A 15,042-nucleotide genomic window follows, 5' to 3' on the forward strand; every position below is an offset into this window, starting at 1 on the left:
TATGAAATTTAAGTTTAGCAATATTAGAAGTAATGAAACAATTGTTAAGATAGGAGAGGACGAGTTGCCTGGAACCGAGCGATTTAAATATTTAGGATCATTTTTACAAAATGATGGAGGGATTGGTCTTACATAGAATACAAGCAGGATGGGTGAAATGGAGGGGAGCGTCGAGTGTTTTATGTGACCGTAAAGTACCTCTTAAACTTAAAGGTAAGTTCTATAAAATCGCAGTTAGACCTGCTATATTATATGGAGCTGAATGTTGGGCTATGAGTCGAGCACACGAGCAGAAGATGAGAGTTGCAGAGATGAGGATGTTAAGGTGAATGTGTGGACATACGAAGATGGACAAAATAATAAATGAGAGCATTAGAGAGAAAGTCGGAGTTGCATCTATTGAGGGAAAACTCCGAGAGACACGTTTAAGATGGTACGAACATGTACTTAGACGACCAATAAATGCTCCAGTTAGGCGATGTGAAACTATGATAAATATGCATATCAAACGAGGAAGAGGAAGACCAAAAAAGACTTAGTTAGCAACAATAAAACAAGATAAAATTTATTTAAATATAGATGATGATATAATAGGAGATAGAGCTCAATGGCGTAAAAGGATTCATACAGCCGACCCCACCTAGTGGGAAAAGGCTTGGTTGTTGTTGTTGTATTTTTTTCACCATTAGTCAGAATTGGTAAAATATACGATTTGCCAAAATTTGTCATAATATTTTTCATTATTTTATTATTTTATTGGTAAAACACCCTTATTTCCTTATCTCCCACACTACTTACCCCAAGACATAGTCTTGGAATATTCGTGAGTTTTTTTCAGTGTTGAAAAATGGAGCACAAAGAGACGCTTGGGGAATGTCAACAAACCACCTCCATGCGAGATATACAAGAAGGATGAATTCAATCTATGGAGGTTAGGGAAGCTCTGTCTATGTATATCAAGAAAGATATGACTTTAACCTACTACATTTGGCTTAGTGGAACTAACTGAAATTACTCCTTACTAATCCTAACTAGTTAGACCAAAGTTTTATATTAAGTTCAATGGATAGGTCTATTTGAAAATTTTCAAAGACATAGTTACTCTAATGATATCCAAGTGACTCAACACAGCTTAGAAATTTATCCAAAGAATGTATGTTTGTTGAATCCAAAACTAAACTTGAATCTAACACAAGTTAAACAAAACCCTAAAATTCAACCAAACTCATCTTACAAAATTATAAGATTCACTGATTAAAAATATAGATCGGGTGAGATGAATAAGGATTAAATTAAAACCAATTAAATTAAAATAAAGTTAAATTAAAATAAAATAAATTTAATTAAACCTTAAACCTAACATTTGTCACTCCCTAGAGGAGTCTCTGCCATACAAACAGACAGCATCTCCCTTATAACAGTGGCAAATGATACATGTATATAATACCATAATGCTACTCACAAGCTATAATCAACAACCCATATAGTTGGAACATACACAACCACGTAGTTATATGCACAACCCACTCAGTTGGAATAAAATTATCACAACCATGTAGTTGTATAATAAACAATCAACACTGCTGTACTAAAAACATAGTGGAAAATAAAAGGAATGCCCATAAACCAAAAACGACAGACTGCTAGCTGGCTAGGCTTTATACAACAAACCAAATACATAACACCACATAGCAAAACTCTAAAACAAAGTCAAATTATACAATGTCAAGTTCACAAATTCGTAAAGTATGTAAAGTAAGAAACAAAACCCAAAACCATCCTCGGATGTAACGTGGTACCGACAGACATGATACTCCAAGCGACTCCATAATCATCTACCTGCTACCTGAGGAAAAGATAATACATGAAATATAGTGGTGAGTGCGGGCCACTCAGCGGGTAATAGACAAGATAGTGCATGGTCTATATAAAACACGGAGATCAAAGTATACAATCTCAGCAGGGAATAAGAACATGTTTATATACGACATAATCAATGCACATAACCATAATTGACATAATAAATACATATACCCAATCTGGAATTGACATATATGATATAATGATTTGTAAACTCACCAGGGATCAGCAACAGACTTGCTTGTAACACCTGGGCAATATAACCGACAGCATATACATGTATAATAAATGACATGTATGAAGTATGACAACTATATACAACAATCATAGCTCAAACAAGTGCAACATATCACAATCACATGTAGCTAGTAACTACAAGATATGTATGTAGATATATCTCCATAGATGCACTGCGCATCATGTTGGGATGTATACTATAAGTCTAGCTTTTGTATGAACATCTGTTTTTGAGATATTTTTAAATGAGAATCACTTTGGTCAAATGTCTACATTTTATATTTATATATATGTCGATGCAGTTGTCCATTTAATTTATATTATAGATAACATAGTGTGTGGTGTCATACAGAAGATCATGTTATCGGTTCCTTATAAATTATAAATAGTAGCTCACAACCAAGATGGATAGGGACAGACCATTGGAACGGTTGTAGTGTAACTTAGTATTAATTTGTCTTGGCTATAAAATTACACTAGTACACTATGTGTGTATTGAACATGACCATTTGAGGTTTTTCGATTTATACTGACTGCATAAAAGAACAGAACCTCTATTATTATGGATGTGCGTACTCTTAATCCCGATATAATAATAAATATATATACTTAGTATTTATTTCTTTAACTTATCAATGGGTGAGATTTATTCCTTAAATCAATAGGCCTGATAAGTTAGGAGATAATACCATTTATATGATGTGTTTTTTATTATAAAAGAAAACTGTGTCCTATTTATTTAGATTAATGATGCCCCCTTGAGGAGCTCATAAGGATTATCATGTAAACCCGAAGGTGGACTTATTCCGACATGATAATAAAGTTGAGTGGTACTACTCTTGGAGTTAGATGTTAATTAAGTGAGTTGTCAATAACTCATTTAATTGACGGACATACAATATCTTAAACACAGGGAGATTAACACACTCATGATAAGTAGGAGCCCATATTGTAATATAGGATTAGTACGGTAGTTCAATAATGACCCTTTAGTGGTATGAGTTATTATTGATGAACTTGAGTTGGGTGTTCGGGTCGAACAGGAAGCTCAAGTCCATCAGGAGGCCAAACGAATTCCTCCTCTCGATCCATGTTGTAGCCTCTATAAAGTCTCGCATTCACCCGTTTTCATTTTGCTTCCTACCCAAGAAAGGGGTCGACCATATCCTTGCTTGGTGGCCAAGCAAGGGGCCGGCCAAGCCTTGCTTGTTGCCCAAGCATAGGGCCGGTCAAGCCTTGCTTGTTGCCCAAGCATAGGGCCAGCGAAGCGTTGCTTGGTGCCCAAGCAAGGGGATGACCACAATAAAAGAAAAAAAAAGGAAGATTTTTTTTCTCTCAACAGAATTCTAAAAAAAATATGTTAATTTTTCTCCTTTTTTATCTGGCACCAAGGATTATAAAAGGATAGGAGGTTATGCCCCAAAAAATAAGTGATAAGTTTTTCTCCACAATGAAAACCCTCTCCTTTTCTTTCCTGTAGGGTCGGCGCCCAAAACCCCTCCCTTTCTTTCCTCTAGGGCCAGCGCCCCATCCTTTTCTCCCTCCCTTTCTTCCCTCTAGGGCCGGTGCCCCATCTCCCCTTGGTGGCTGGGGCTTGGAGGAGAAGAAAAAGAAGAGAAGAAGCACCGAGGTGGCTGCCGATTTGGAGGAAAAGAAGAAGAAGGAGGTACCCCTTTTGCTTTGTATTCTTTGGTGGTAGGCGGCTTGGAAAGGAAGAAGAGGTTCGGGTGTTGTCTTGGTAGATCGTCGCCCACACGACGCCCAAGAAGAGGAGAGGAATATGGTAGAAGATCAAGAGGTCTTTAGCTACGAAGAAAGGTACAACTAGTTCTTTAATTCCGCTGCGTAATTGGCTTTGCTTCTCTTTGTGTCGACTCTGGATATCGATTTGAATACCAACACAAGAGACCAGCGATCTTGTGCTTCGATCAAGGTGCGCTTTGATCAATTAAGATCTTGCTTGATTGATCAAACACATGTCTGATCGGACATGTGGGTTGCTAGGAAAGGTTCTGTGCTCATACAAAATTTTTGTACAGGGGATTTACACAGAACAGAATTTTCAATGCCAACACATCATATGTAAATGCACATGCATGCCATATGGTCACCCCCGCTACCCCTCAAAACACCACGACCCCTGTATGGACGAGAGGTTTGGATCTGTGACAATTGTACTACCCTCCAGATCGATAATAGAGTGGTCGAAGTGGACAGTTCGCTAAGTATCTATCAAGCTACATAGCATCAGGGTCTTTAACTACTCACGTCTCTAGCCCCCTGACTACTGTACCCTTAGACCCACTACTCTCGAGTGGCCAAGGTGGATAGAGTATAACATTGAGCAGCCAAGTAAGCATAATAGGACTAGCTCTAGTCCTAGCTACCACTCTCCCACAGTGATCGAATGGGCAGCTAACATGTCTGATGACTAGCTTATACCAAAGGAGAGCAAGTAGTCATCAACATGAATATATATGATTGGGGACTAGCTGATACCATAAGGGAGCAAATGGTCATCAGCATGCAGTGCAATGATGAACATGATGTAGTAACTGACACGATCATTATCAAAGCAACCTCCCAATCATCATAAATAGCTCCAGTACAATGATCCATCTAACACCTATATCTATAGGTATGAGTAGATCCAACTGGTGTCTACTAAACAACAAACATAATAAGTGGCAACACCAAACATGTACACAACATACACGTATGCACCCTACAATATAGGTGTAATCAACATGATATCTCCAATATCACACCAGCCACACAAGATCACTAACATAGGTACTATCAACATGATTCATCTAATAGTACATATCAGACATATGTACACACAACCATATAGGTATAATCAATAAGAAACCTCCAATAGTCATACCAGACATGTGACTCACCCATCATACAAATGAATAGTCAACAAGCTAACTTCTATAGTATATACTAAACATGTGTACACTCAACATAATCAACATGTTAACTCAGTCAACAAGACATCCCTTACAATACATACTCTACATGTATATACACAACAGAGTATAGATATCCAAAAGCCAAGAATGTATAGGAAATAACTAGATTATCTCTAAAGTCAAGCAAATAAGTCTCAAGCAGGATATCAAACAAATAGATTTAAGGTAAAGCAACCTAATCCATCAAACAAAATAACTATGCACTAAGTTTAAAGAACTAAAAAGGCCTAGGAAGAAATGTCCGCCTTTATTTGTTGAACATGATAAACAATCCCACATTGAGACACTCATCCAAAGTAAAGTCCTGCATTTACATTATATAATGTATATTTTAGCTAATAACAAATGAAGTAAATAACTAAATATGTCACACCCCAGAGGAATCCTTAGCCGACAAACGGATAGTATCTCCCCTATAATAATGACAATATGAATCATATATACAATGTCATACAGCTACTCAGAAGCTATATCAATAGCCCACACGGCTAGAACATACATAATCACGCAGTTATATACACAACACACTCGGCTGGAATAAAATAATCACAACCACGCAGTTGTATAATAAACAACTCACACGGCTGTACTAAAAACACAGCAGAAAACTAAAGAAAACCCCATAAATCAAGAACATCAAATGGCTAGCTGACTAGGCTTTACACACAACCACAACAAGACAAATACAAGATACCAACATAGCAAAACTCAAAACAAAATCAAAGTAATACAATGTCAAGCTCACAAATTCGTAAAGCAAGTAAAGTAAGAAGCAAAACCCAAAATCATACTCGGATGTGACATGGGACCGGCAGACAGAATACTCCAAGTTACACCACAATCATCTACCTGCTACTTGAGGAAAAAGACAATACACAAATGCGGTGGTAAGTGCGAGTCACTTAGTGGGTAATAGACAAGATAGTGCATGGTCTACATAAAACATGGAGATCAAAGTATACAGTCTCATCAGGGAAATAAAAACATAATCATAAATTGACATAATGAATATACATACCCAATCTGGATCCAACACACAATATCATGATCATAATGTCATAGTAAATGAACCTACCCAATCTGATACTAACATATAAGGTCAAGATAATAAATGATATAATAACTGCACATACCCGAATCAGTCAAATACACATGGTGTAATATACAATAAACTCACCAGAGATCATCAACAAACCTGCTCTAACACCTGAGCAATATAACCGATAGCATATACTTGTATAACAAATGTCATGTGTGAAGCATAGGCTATGAGATATGCTAATAAATATTAATTAAATAATAAGAATTATTAGAGAAGTAATTTTAAGAAATTATTTCAGAAAATTTTAGAAATTTTCGGGATTTAAACGGACTCCGTATGATACGTTTAAGGGGATGAACTGATTTGTCTCAGAGGAGGCCTGTTTGGGATAACCGTTAAGTAGGAGTTGATTGAGGAGTTAACTTAGTGTTTAATCAAATTAACCCTAAGTATAAAATATCGCTACAGTAACCAAGCTTTTAAACGTCATTTCCTCTCCTCTTCCTCCGCGATCCCCTTTTCTTCCTCACTGCACACTGCAATCTCTGATTCCTCTTCTTCTTCCCTCGACATCATCGGCGTGGGTCTACCCTTGGAGCTTCAAGAGTGAGGGATCCTCCTCTTTTTTTGATTCCCGCAAGCTGCAATGGCAAGGCTCTCATCTTCCTTTCCATCGTCGGCAACACTCCTTCACTCTCGGACTCTCCCACACCACGTCATCCGGGGTGTCGCCGCTAGATCTCAATAGTGTCAACGTCGTTCAACCTATTGCCTGCTAAATTGTCACTTCTTCTGGCAATTCCTTGGGTTTGATTATCGGCGGTACTACGCTCTAGGGTGCCATCATTTTCTCTGCTTGTGTTGTTTCCAGTAGATCAACCAGCGATGATCTTTCTCGTCAATTCATTCTTGAAGTTGCGACTCGTACCCCTACAAGTAGGATTCGAGTCAAGCGCCACCATCGGGAGGCGACTAACCAAGGTACACTTCGTCGAAAGACCTTGAGAATTCATAGATTTTGCCTATTTATTTCCAGTTGTAATGTTCTTCTTCAAGCGGGACTAATGGGAGGCATCCAAATAGCGTGTTGTCGGAATCTCGCTGAGCAGGTCACTGATCTCATCGGTGCATACTTCTATTAGAGATCCAAGTTGGGGAGGTGGTCAACTAGGGTAAGTTTTGTTTCTGATTGCCAGGATTTTATAGACCTAAATGCTCTATGATTAGGATCTGGATTGATCATTGGAAGTGGATGATTTACTATTAGTTTTGGTATCAACAAAACAATATATTGTTGAGGTTTATGCATCTGATCGCTTTCTGCATATCAGGGTGAGTTTTCATTAGTGATTTTCTTTTAAATTTCCTACGATTGATATGTTCAATCAGGAACACCAATGAGTTATTGAATTATGTCTTGCTTAGATCACATAGAAGTATGTGGATGGATTATTGAAACTATATAGATATTAGGTGTTGTACTAGAACTATTATGTTTGGGTGAAGTTGAGAGGTGAATCATATTTAAACTTAATCTAGAATTTATTATGGAATGTCTAGGGTTGTATTGTTCTAAGCAATTATGGAAGGTTTATGGGTAATCAAGGATCTAAGGGGAACCAAGAAGATGAATGGCTTAAGCTAGAGTTAGCTATTTCTTTTGGTATGTGATTCATTTATTTGTAGTATATATAATTTGATACATTATATATATGACACAGGATCTTGATCAGTGACGAGCATCGTGACGTAGAGGTGGGGGATTCTTTCAGAGATGTGTTATATAAAGGCGGGTATTTCTTCCTTGGCCTCTTTAGTTCTTTGATCTTAGTGCATGATTGTATTTGGATTGATGGATTAGGTTGCTTTACCTTAAATCTATCCATATTGTTATCCTACTTGATACTTGTACTTGACCTTTAAGATGATTTATTTATTTTAGATACAGTCTTAGCTTTTGAATATCTATAAGTTATATATTTACATATAGAGTATATATAGTAGGGGATATCTTGTTGACTGAGATAACATGTTGATTATACATATGATGATGAGTACACACATGTGTAGTTTCTGTCAAGGTGTTATCATGTTGATCGTGAATTTATATGTTGTAGAGGGGGTACGTGTATGATGTGTTCTACTGGAGTTACTTATGTGGATTGAGGTGTTGCATTGATGATGATTGTGTCATATTATGTCAGTATCATGATTACTACATCATGTTCATCATTGCACTGTATGCTGACGACCATTACTCCCTTGTGGTATGAGCTAGTTGACAGTCATATATACATATGCATGCTGATGACCATTGCTCCCATGTTGTATGGGTTGGTTCTTCGATCATTGCTCCCTTTCAGTATGAGCTAGTTGTCAATCATGTTAGATACCCATTCGACCACTGTGGGATAGTGGTAGCTAGTAGTGGAACTAGTCCTGTCATGCTCACTTGGCTACTCAGTGTTATACTCTATCAGCCTCTGCCACTCATGAGTAGTGGTATATGGAGGTTACAGTAGTCAGGGGGCTAGAGATGTGAGTAGTCAGGGACCCTGATGCTATGTAGCTAGATAGCTACATAGTGAACTGTCCACCTTGACCACTCTATTGTGGTATCCAGAGGATAGTACAACTGTCACATACCCAAGCCTCTCAGCTATACAGGGGTCATGGTATCTTGAGAGGTGGCGGGGGTGACCATAACATTTGCATATGATGCGCGGTGCATCTGTAGAGATATATTTGTATACATATCCAGTAGATCCTATCTACATGTGATTGTGATATGTTGCACTTTTTTGAGCTATGATTGTTGCATATGGTTATTATGCTGCTTACATGTCATTTATTATACATGTATATGTCACCAGTTATATTGGTCAGGTGTTCCTAGCAGACCTGTTACTGATCTCTGGTGAGTTCATCGTTTATTTCATCATGTGTGTTCAACTGATTCGGGTATGTGCATTTATTATGTCATTTTCGATCTTGGCCTTATGTGTTAGATCCTGATTGGGTATGTGTATTCATTATGTTAATTATGTTTAGATGTATTGATTATGTCATATATGATCATGTTCTTATTTCCCTACTGACACTGTATATTTTGATCTCCATATTTTATATAGACCATGCACTATCTTATCTATTACCCGCTGAGTGACCCGCACTCACCACCGCATTTGTGTATTGTTTTTTTCCTCAGGTAGTAGGTAGATGTTATGGAGTCGCTTGGAGTATGCATGTCTGCCGATCCCATGTCACATCAAAAGCCGATCTTTATTTCGCGTTTACTTTGCTTTACGTTTTTATAGTTTTCCTTTAGTTCATATACTTGGTACTGTAATAATTTTGTCGTGGATTTGGTGTTTGCCCTTGTGGCTAATTTTGATGATATTGATGGTTGTTATGTAAAGCCTAGCCAACTAGCAATGTGTTATTTTAGTTTATGGGGGTTCCTATTATTTTTCGCTGTGTTTTTAGTATAGCCGTGTGAGCTATTTATTATATAACTACGTGGTTGTGATCTTATTATTCCAGCCGATTGAGCTGTGTATATAACTGCGTGGTTGTGTATGTTCCAGCCATGTGGGCTGATGATTATAGCTTGTGAGAATTCTTGTGGTTGTATTCATGATTCATATTATCACAATTACAAGGGAGATGTTATCCGTTTTCCGGGCAGGGACTCCTCTGGGGCATAACATAGGCCAAATCACACCAGTCACATAAGATCATTAACATAGACATTATTAACATAATTCCTCTAATAGTACATATCAGACACGTGTACACACAATATAGATAGAATCAACATGGTTCCTCCAATAGCAAACACCGGAAATGTGTACACATACAATATGCAAATGGACAATCAACTAGGTGACTCCTACAACACATACCAATCATGTGTAACTCAACATCAAATGCATAATCAGCATGTTAACTCAGTCAACAAAATATCCCCTATAATACATACTCTACATGTGTACACACAATAGAGTCTAGATATTCAAAAGTCAAGACTCTATGTGAAGTAAATAGATCATCTCAAGGGTCAAGCATAAGTATTAAGCAGGATAGCAGCAAACGTACTGATTTAATATAAAGCAACCTAATCCATCAATCAAAAATAATCATTCACTAAGTTCAAAGAATTAAAGAGTCTAAGGAAGAAATACCCGCCTTTATCTGTAGATCGTGTTAAACAATCCAACGTCGAGACGCTCGTCCGAAAACAAAATCTTGCAATCACATAATGTATTTAGCTAATCACATATGTAGCAAATAGCTAAATAAAATCCCCAATCTAATTAGGGTATCTTATAATGAACATGATCTTTGAGTAATCCTCCAATTAACATTAATCATACTACAACCTAATTAGATCAGCTTTAAACATGAATCATCACTAAAACTCACCCCAATCTGATAATCATCCACACTCACCGAAACCATCCATTCAATCCATTGTATTAACTACTAAACATGATAAGGAAATGGACTAACCAACCTTACTCAAATTAGTGTACTCTGCTGTTAACTCATTGGCGGAGTACCCGCTGCTAGAAAACATGGCTGGAGCTAGATATAATCGATGATCTCTAAACAAGCACCCTACATCACAATCATCACAGCCACAATTGAGAAGTAGACTTAATTCCACCATGAACACCCTATAATCAGGACAACTTACCCCTAATCAAATCTGAAATCTCTCTAGAACATAATATGTATGCTGCTGTGATGGAAATAGAGGTCTCTTCGAATTCGAAGAGAAGTGGATGTCTATGATGATCATTCCTCCCTGAATATAAAGAAAGTACCATAGGGACTTTAGGGCATGGCGCAACGAGATGGTGCCACAGTGATGGTTTAGGAAGAGGGAGAACTTAAGTGGCTGAAATATTGGTCGTGATCGTTCACTAGTGACTATAGCCGTAGCACCACACCGACAAAAAGAGCAGTGACATGTGGGCGATGACATCGCCAAGGAGATCAGAAGGGGGCGGCTCGACAGCGGCTCTAGGGCATGATCGAAAGCTTGGGGCGAGGAGTGGAGAGTCGGTATCTCGCGGTCGGACGGCGACTGCTATGTCGCCGCTTGAACTTCATGTTGTGCTCCGACCATCGGTGCTGTATTAGCCGGTGTCGACGATTGAGTGGTGGCGGCGACGGATCAGGAGGAGAAGAGGTGGGTCGGCGATGGCTCGAGGTAAGGGCTTGGGTAGAAGAGACCGGGTGTCTTCGTCAGCAAAAATGAGTAGAAAAGGAAATCTTATAATAACACTTAGGTTTAATATAATTAAACCCTAACTTAATTACTTAATCAACTTCTAAATAAATGGATATTCTGAACAGACTTCCTCCTAGCCCAACTGATTCATCCCCTCAAAATAAGTCATACAGACTCTGTTTAAATTCTGAAAAATTTCTAAAAATTCCTAAAATATCCAATAAGGTTATTTCTCCATTACCACTTATTATTTAATTTTTTCGTATCTCATAAAATAACTCTCCCACCTAATTAGAGTAACTCCAATTGAACATGATTATGGATTAATCCCCCAATTAATCTTAACCATACTACACCCTAATTAAATTAGGTTTATACATGATTCATCTCCAAAACTCACCCAAATCAACACATCATTCAATCCATGTCTTAAATCAACTAGGCATCATGAATCAATTAATCTCTTATTAATTAATCAACTCTTCTTGCCCGTATAATCAAATTAACTTCTAATCTTCATTCTATAATCAATTCTAATTTCATAATCAGTCGCAATAAACTTAAATTAGCCACCCAACATCTCAATTGATCCCTTAATTTAATCCAATACATAAGGTAATCAATCCATAGCACAACTTACCCAAATCAGATCCGCAATCGCTTGGCGAAAGAACCAGAGGTTGCTATGATGAAGAGGGAGCTCTCCACTCAAACCCACAGTCGCTCGAGAAAGATCCAAAATGCCATTTGTGAAGTTGCTACCGGAAGTAGGAAACCTCTGGTGTCACAATGTCGTGCTCTTCTCCCTAAAATTGAATCCGGTTGGCATTCTCAGGCGCACCAAGAATTGTTCCCCTCGTCCCCGTGGCACTGTAATGATGTCAAAGGATAGATCTAGCACAAATACAAGGATGATAGCTCATGGTGTGGGGGAAAGAAGAAATTCCTATAACTGATGAATGCGAAGGAGAAGTAAGCTAAAGGTATGGATCTAGGGCACCACAACGTGCCCCTGCTCATACCTGTAGAATGCCGACTCGAGGTGAATCGTCAGCGGTCAACTAGAGAGATCTAGGGCATGGTCGAAAAGGAAGCTCAGGTGCTTTCGGCGAGTGCTTGGCGTCCGTGGCTAGGTATGGGAAGGCGGTAGCGTGACGATCTAGCGGAGCGGCACCAGGGTCGGTGAGTTTTAACGAGAGCCCATCAATCAGTGCCGTGTGGAAGATGAGAGGTGACGCTGCAGCTTCGGGATTGCAAGGCATCGCTGGCTGAGGAGAAGAGGGCTCGGGAGAGGGAGTGAATAGCAATGGAGTGACGCCGGCGAAGATGAGGAGAAAGGAAAGGGATCGGTGCGAGAGGGAGAGCGAGGAGGGAATCAACGAAATGATTTAGGGCATAACTTAACATATATATTTTTTATTCCTAGAAAATTCTATAAGGATATTACTTCAATAACACTTATTATTTAATTTACGATATCTTATAATATTATAATTGACTAAAACATAAAGTTAATTAATATATTATTAAAATATTTAAGAAACATTTTAAAAAATCTATAAAACACACATTTTAAAAATCATTTTAAAAATTTCTTTAAAAAAGCATTTTAAAAAATATTTTAAAAATCATTTTTAAAATTGATTTTAAAAATCATTTTAAAAATTGATTTTAAAAAAATCTTTTAAAAATCATTTTAAAAATTTATTTTGAAAATAATTTTAAAAATTTATTTTAAAATTTTATTTTAAAAATTCTTTTAAAAAATAATTTTAAAAGTTATTTTAAAAAATCATTTAAAAAATATTTTTAAAATCATTTTTAAAATTATTTTTAAAAAATCTTTTAATTTTTTTTTAAATTTCTTTAAAAAACATTTTAAAACCCCTTTTAAAAATAATTTTAAAAATTCTTTTAAAAAGTCATCTTTAAAATTCTTTTACAAAATCATTTTAAAAATTATTTTAAAAAATTCTATAAAAATTATTTCAGAAATTATTTTAAAATTATTGTTTTAAAAATTATTTTGAAAATATTTTTTAAATATTCTAAAAACTATTTTAAAATTAAAAAAAAAAGATTTAACTAAAAAATATAATTTAAAATTTAAAAATAAGTATATTATGTAAATTAATCTTAATTAAACAAATAATTAAATCAATTAAAATTTAATTAAATAATTAGAACAAATTAAACTTTATCTTTACTCTAACCCACTTTAAAATTACTTTACTTCAAAATTTAATTAAAACTTAACTTAATTTTAATTTAATAAATTAAAATATTTATCTTAATTTAACCTATCGTTAAACCTTAATAAAATTATAGTTTTTCAAACTTGTAACCTAACTAACTCTAAACATAGTTAATCCTAATTTAACTTAAGTTAAATCCAACTAAACCTTAAAGATGAAGTCAGTTAAAATGAAAAATTAAACTATACTTTCATTAATTAATTAACTCAATAATTTAAGTTAATTAATCGAATAAGTACTAAATTATTAAATTGAGCTAAGTAAAAGTTAATCAATAACCTATTGATATGATTCACTATTATTGTGTTAGTACCAAATTGTTGCATTTAACCTAACATTTAATTAACTTAATCCTAGATTAATATTTAAAGTATAATTGATTAATGATTAATCAAACTTAATGGGTAAATGGAAAATATAAGTTTTTTAAATAATATATTATTTATGAAAATCAATATTCCCAATACTACTTCCCTTAGACACTTAGGTAAAAAGTTTTTGTAACTAAAAAAAAGATAATCAGAAGGGGGTGTATTGCCTTGAAAATATGTTGCACAAATTAATTAACACGTCTAAACCCTAGTACGAATTAAGGGGGTGTCAACTTGAGGAGGGGAGAGGATTAAAATACTTTGAAAAATCTTTTCAAACTTTATTTTAAAAATATTCTTAAAATATTTTTAAAACTATTTTTTAATCTTTTTGAAAAATATTTTACAAAATACTTTCAAAACATGCTTTGAAAAATATACTTTTCAAATATCTATTTTAAAAAATATTTTGAAAAATATTTTTGAAAATTACTTTGAAAATTACTTTGAAAATATTTTAGAAAAATAATTTGAAACCCTTTTTTAAAAGTTACTTTGGACAATTAAATTTTAAAATTACCTTGAAAAGTAGTGTTGAAACCTGTTTAAAAATTTACAAACAGTTACAGAATTCTTGAAAAATGCTTTGTTTTTGAAAAAAAAAACAATTTTCAAGATTTTGAAAATTTTAGAAATTCCTTTCTTTGAAAAGGTTCTTATCAGTAAGTCCTCCCTACAATAAACCTACAAGTTTCTTATCTATACTTTGCAAAATTTACTACTTGATAGGCTTATGTGTGTATATCCATATTTCATACGTTGGAATACTTATATGTATTTTTTTTATGAATATCAAAGGTGGAGGGTAAGGGTTAAATAAAAAAATAAAACTCTTTTAAAAATTATTTGAAAATCTTAACCCTAAAATGATCAAGAGAATAAATAGAAATTGAAATTACTTTTTCTCTTGAATCATTTTATTGCTATTTTTAATGAATATTTTTCTAACTTTAACTCAGGTTGTCATTACATCAAAAAAGGAGACCTTGTTGGTACATTTGGCACTAATGATCAAACTTGAATTTTGATAAATGATAAGTGGATTAAAATTAGATTTATT

General features: G+C 35.2%; 1 long non-coding RNA gene across 2 annotated transcripts; it reads right to left on the reverse strand.

The window, feature by feature from the left end:
• Nucleotides 1-1,588: 1,588 nt before the first annotated feature.
• Nucleotides 1,589-12,735, reverse strand: LOC121980471. 2 transcript variants are annotated; one of them, XR_006111545.1, is made up of 3 exons: nt 12,379-12,735; nt 10,634-12,250; nt 1,589-1,846 (listed from the first exon to the last, which is right to left on the reverse strand). It is a non-coding gene; the product is annotated as an uncharacterized LOC121980471 (long non-coding RNA). The 2 variants fall into 2 exon arrangements; XR_006111546.1 differs by lacking the exon at nt 1,589-1,846 and having other exon boundaries at nt 5,937-10,737; nt 10,817-12,250.
• Between the last annotated feature and the right edge of the window lie 2,307 nt (nt 12,736-15,042).

The sequence above is a fragment of the Zingiber officinale genome, chromosome 5A (assembly GCF_018446385.1).
Source record: "Zingiber officinale cultivar Zhangliang chromosome 5A, Zo_v1.1, whole genome shotgun sequence".
NCBI lineage: Eukaryota > Viridiplantae > Streptophyta > Magnoliopsida > Zingiberales > Zingiberaceae > Zingiber > Zingiber officinale.